A 5,815-nucleotide genomic window follows, 5' to 3' on the forward strand; every position below is an offset into this window, starting at 1 on the left:
GTCGAAAAAAATGTACTTGTTTGAAATTTTGGGGTTGTCCAAAGGCGGTATGTAGCACAAATCTGTGTCTGGGGTGTCGATCACGTTGTTACAACGCGAGCAGTTTCTCTTTACATTTGTGACTTGCGAGGTTATAAACCCGACATTTCTCACAAAAGACCCTGCGCTCACACTTACTCACACCCGTCGCTGCATTCCGCAAGTGTCTTGCCAACCCCTGAGAGCTACGACAAAAGACCTTACAGGCCGGGCAATTCTGAATTTCGGCATCAATTTTGCAACACTGGGGATCTAAACAGGTTTTACAAGCTTTAACACAGGCGTGTGCGTTCTTGTGGCTATACGCCACATGGCAGTTAGTGCAAAAATACGCCGCCCCCACAAAAGCTTTAATATTTAAAACCCCATAAAAATGCTCTTCATGCAGTAGAACAAAAAGTATTTTAGAAATTTGGTGGTGTGGGTCCCGTTGTAAAATATTTCCAATCACCCTGGTCGTGGTACAAAATTTTAATGACCACCTTTAAATGTTTTTCAAAAGCGGTAATGTCTGACAAACTAATTTTCCGATTCTCTGGAAAACCCAACTCTTTGTGCATTCGTTTAGCGGGCACCCCCCTGCATATTCCTAACTATCGTCACCACTAAGCGGTGGCTGTCATTGGTGAGAACCTCTGTGTGGCTCTGTAAGAGGTCCGAGATGTGGCTTAAAAAATCGGCAGCATTTAATTCTCCGGGGTGTCTCCTGCGTGAGAACAAGGGCTTGTTAAAACCACCCGCAGTCAAACGCAGCTGTACAAAATCATTCGCCCCGATGTTTGGAGAAAGTTCATCCAATATTCTCTGGACTGCACCATGCACAGCGTCTATAGCCTGTACATACGAGGTTATTCTGTCGAGATTAACAAAACGAAATTCTTCATGGTGCTCTGTTGCTCTAAAATTATTATAAGACCTGTTATAACTACGTATACGGTCCAGGAAAACTAAGGGGTCTCTATTCGCCCCTGCACCGCTACCAACCTGATTCAGATCGTTCAGTACAACCGGTTCTCGGTTACCGACATCCTGTTCTGCTACAACAACCTCGGGCCTTAAGTTATTTTCTACCACGGCATTCTCATTGCGTGGTTCGGGCGGCCCTTGGGAAATCTGATGCCTCTCTCTGAATCTTTGACGACGCAACAAACATGCTTTTGCCAGTTTAATTCTTTTATTTATGTACAAACGCTTGCTGTTGGCAAGCGCTCGGTCTTTTAAACACTTTTTAGACCGCATGTTTAGTCATTAATCACCGGGGTTTTGCACCAATGAAGCATGAAATATCATCATCATGGTCTGAAATCCTGAGCTTAGAGCTGCATCTTCTGTAGAAATTATATCTAAGAGGTTAGCGGTGAAAACCTGGATCTGTTTTGGAAACAAGGTTTGTACACCGGCTAAAAATACTAATCCGAGTTGATTACTGCACATATCCCCAGTAAAGGGGAATATGTAAGTAATGATTATCCAAATTGCATTTTTGTATGAAACACATTTCAGAAAATCGAAAACCAATTTTCAAAACTCACAATAACACAAACTGGCATGTTAGACAACAAGTAAATAAGACAAAGGCAAAACGTGAAGTCTCAAAATCTTGCATTTTGCAAGAAATGTTATTATAGCAGTTTACAATGGGACATTTAGAACATGGCATATGTGAATATATGGTTAACGGAGGATGAGCAAAGGGTGATGACACTTTCTGCTTATTGCTATGACCCTCCCTCCTGATTATAAAATCGTCTCACAATTCTGCCACTGAGGTGTGAGACACAATGTAACAGACTCTCAAAATCCTGAACTTCAGGAAATGTTGCTGTACCATTTTTAAAATATGACCCTCTGAATATGGCATGAGAGAATTCATAGGGAAAAGCTAATTGCTCTTTCTGTTGTATTGCGATGGCCCCTGTTTAGAAAAAAACATCTCAGAATTCTGACACAAAGGTGTGAGACACAATGTAACAAATTATGAAAATCATGAAGTATAAGAAAATTTACTGTACCATTTTTTTAATATGACCCTCTGAACATGGCATGTGAGGATTTATAGTCAACAAAATAGCACCTTTTCTGCTGATTTACTTTTTCCCTCCTTCCTCGTTACCAAAACATCTTAGTATTCTGACACTTTGGTAAGAGACACAAAATTACAAATCACAAATCACAAATCCATGTGAGGATTTATAGTCAATAAAATAGCACCCCTTCTGCTGAATTACTTTTTCCCTCCTTCCTCGTTACCAAAACATCTTAGTATTCTGACACTAAGGTAAGAGAAGATTTGTAATTACAAAACTTCTCTGTTGCATTTCTGCGTTGTGACATTCTGAACATGGCATGTTAAAGTATATAGAAAACCTAGATCAGAACAGGTTAAATGTAATTCATAGTGATTTATATTTTTTTAATTCTTTCTAAATGAAAAAAATATGTTTTTCAGTGATTATGACACTTCGCTATTACATAAAATATGCTTCAATGCCAAAATAAATAATAATGGAAAAAATACCCACAGTGGACATTCATAGTTGCGATTATAGGAATGTTATATATCAGGTGAGTAGCTGTGTCAGCATGCGTAGGCTGCAAAGGAAAAAGTAAAGGATTATTCCATGCTGAAAAGAGAAGAAAGGAAACATAACATGTTGGCTGTGGAGCCTTCTTCAGGTGTGAGAAAGACAGGTCAGTAAGCAAAGATAATTTTCTTTATCTTTGCTTGCTGCAGTTTATCTTTGATGACAACATCAAAGATGTTAGGAAGTTTTACAGCTAACAGCTCCACATCAACTTCCTTTTATAACTAACCTCATCAGATCCCTCAACTCCCAACTCTTCCAATTTCTCACTTCAGAGAAGGATAAAAAACTCAATCATCCTCTACAGAGAAAAACCATCAACACCCCTGCCACCTCCACCAATCCTAACCTTGTTTTTACTATACCCTCTGACCTTTCCCTTTCACCCCTTTGCATCCTCAGCTAACATATTTGAAAATTACAATAGACTGTATAGTATTTATGTTTAAAATTAAGGTAAATATGTCAAAATATCAAAATCCAACTGCACAGTGCTATCTTAACAATGCTTGTCAAGTCTCAAACAAACCTGCACAGTATTTTTAAAATATTTCAGCAGAGGATTCAACTGGAGTATAAATGAAGATTCGACGATAATTTGTTTTGGGTGAATATGGTTTTCTGGGGAGTTGCAATGTTGGGCATTATTGGACATTTCTCGGTGACCCTGACACGTGTTACACACTCGCATTTCCTGCAAATATTAAAATGGTTATGGTTTCGCTGAAAAATCCAATCGACTAAAGAAAACGTTTACATCGCAAAAGAATCCCATCCCTGGGTGGACTCGAACCACCAACCTTTCGGTTAACAGCCGAACGCGCTAACCGATTGCGCCACAGAGACTGGTGTGTTCTTTTCTCGAATCAGAGGTTTTCGGTTAAAACAAAATCTCTTACCGTTTATTTTGGTAATATATGGTAATATTTCTTCTGCACTGTTAACCAATAATTGAATTTCATTTTTCGGAAGCTGTGTGAATTTCATCAAAAACAAGTTTTCCAGAAAGGAAATGAACACATGCATTTAACGAAATCAAGCCCTTTGTGATTGCCCGAAATGGTACGTTCTGTACTACAAGATAGGAAGAAAGACACGGCTGGGATTTGAATCTCGGTTCTTTTGTTTAATAGAGAAGCGCTTTAACCAACTAGGCTACGGTGACAGGACACCCATCACCTTTTACAGCCGCTTGGACACACCGCTCTGAGACATCTGCGTTCAGTAAGCGTTTAACCTGAGCTCAGAGCAAATTGCCTCTTTTACATAGCAGCCCCGACACTGAGAAACGAAGAGAACTGGCTTTTATCTGGCATTTCCATGTCCAATGCGTTTGACATCTCCCAAGGGCGACAGAGTTCTTTTGCCACACTATTTCTTCTTCTTTTTTATTTCTGTACGCTTTGATAAAAAACGAGAAATCATGCAAGGGAAAAATGTCTTTTTTTTCATAGAGAAAACGTGCACCAGGAAATGTTGTGTTGAGAAGAAATGATTTAACATGATACGTGACCTAATTTATCGGAGCAATTGCTCAACCAGCAAGGTCTGGAGAGGTTGGAGAGTCTGGTGGATGTGATAATTATACGGTGTTGTGAAAGAAAACAGTCTTTCTTTGAATTCTCAGTCAATCGGAATTTCAGTGCGAAACATAAACCCCTTGTCTGATTTAAAGAGATTATATTTTAAAACTCATAAAAAATCAGAAAACACGTTTCTCACTTTGAAATTTTAGACGGAGCGGTGCATTACTAGTAGCGACGCTGAGCATCCTATGGGGGAATTCAGGTCATGTGAAATGCCAGCGGTTTAATAAACAACGCGTCTGGTTTCGGATCATAAGATTGTAGGTTCGACTTCTACCTGGCTCGTGTAAATTTTTTTCAAGCTCCTCAGTAATAATGTATATTATGTAATGAACCGCACCTGAAAGCAAACGTTGGGTCTGTTTCCTTTGTTTTCCAGCATGAAATAGCAAATCGTTACAAAAAGCAGCTGCTAATGTCCAATAGCGGTTTTTTTTTTTCAAATTACATTTTCAGGCTTCAGACACTTTTTAATAAAACAAAAGTGTCCGGAAACACATTAACTTTCAGGTTTGCTTGAACCTGTATTAAAAAAAGTTATCTGAAACTTCCGGGATTCCATTATCTGATGTAGCTGTCTCTAAAGTTGGACGTGATGTTAAGCAGATGTGAACTGTGCCTTTTCACTTAAAAAAAAAAAACAAAGTTCTTTTTTTCCCCTTCACTCCAATGCTGGAGACTGTAAGCCTGTGTGAGCTCCACACTGCGTGTCCTGTACTGCTCTATTTTGTTTAGATTATCTATGTGGTGTACAGATAGAACTCAACTGCATGGTGTGAATTCCGTGTTCAGGACCAGCAGAACCTGAAAAAGTAACAGCTGACCTCGACATGATTTGAACACACAGCCTCCTGATCTGGCGTCAGACACGCTACCATTGGGCCATGAAGTCACGGCTGTCTGTGCCTTTGAATTCCCCAAAGGAGACAAATGAGCTTCACAAAGAAAAATCTGTGAAGAGCGCAGCTCTTCCGAAGAGAGTCTTTTCTTCCCAGACCACATTTTATTCTTCCTGCGCAGCTCTTGTGTAGGTGTTGTTCTCAATTACAGATCCAGGAACACTGATTGTTTTTTCTATTTTTTTAAATTAAGAACCCCATGGTGCAACGGTAGCACGTCTGACTCTAAATCCCCAAGTTCATTTTCAAAGTATATCGGAGTCAACTGATACTGATCAGGTTCTGCTGCTACTGAACCCGCAGTCTTCACCTTAAAGTTCAATTCCCCAAGCCTTTTGACCTTATATGTCCATCCCTTCTCGTCAAAACTCGTATTTTCACAGGGTACCCTTCAGAAATCGCAGTATAGAATGAAAAAACTCCAGTAGACCTCGGCCGCTGTTGGTGATTTTCCTTTTAAAATAAATGAATCTCTGGAAATTTTACGGAGTGTATCACTTTCACTGAGACCGAGAAGTATTAAGCTGTACATGCGTCTTTGTGGCTCAGTTGTTAACAATAAGGGTGGTGGTTTGAGCCCCTCCAGGGACGCTATGAGCCTTTTAATGTACACACCCTCCTCACTTCATTTCTCCACGGCCGGTCTTGTATCGCTAACAAATACAGAGCCCGTAGGAGGCAGTAAGCTCGCATATTTTTTTTCTTA

At 39.8% G+C, this 5,815-nt stretch overlaps 1 non-coding gene across 1 annotated transcript; it reads right to left on the minus strand.

Annotated features, from left to right (window-relative positions):
• Window positions 1–3,396: 3,396 nt before the first annotated feature.
• Window positions 3,397–3,470, minus strand: trnan-guu (transfer RNA asparagine (anticodon GUU)). The gene has a single exon. It is a non-coding gene; the product is annotated as a tRNA-Asn (tRNA).
• Between the last annotated feature and the right edge of the window lie 2,345 nt (window positions 3,471–5,815).

Source organism: Lepisosteus platostomus, chromosome 5 (genome assembly GCF_059453375.1).
Source record: "Lepisosteus platostomus isolate fLepPlt1 chromosome 5, fLepPlt1.hap1, whole genome shotgun sequence".
Classification (NCBI taxonomy): domain Eukaryota; kingdom Metazoa; phylum Chordata; class Actinopteri; order Semionotiformes; family Lepisosteidae; genus Lepisosteus; species Lepisosteus platostomus.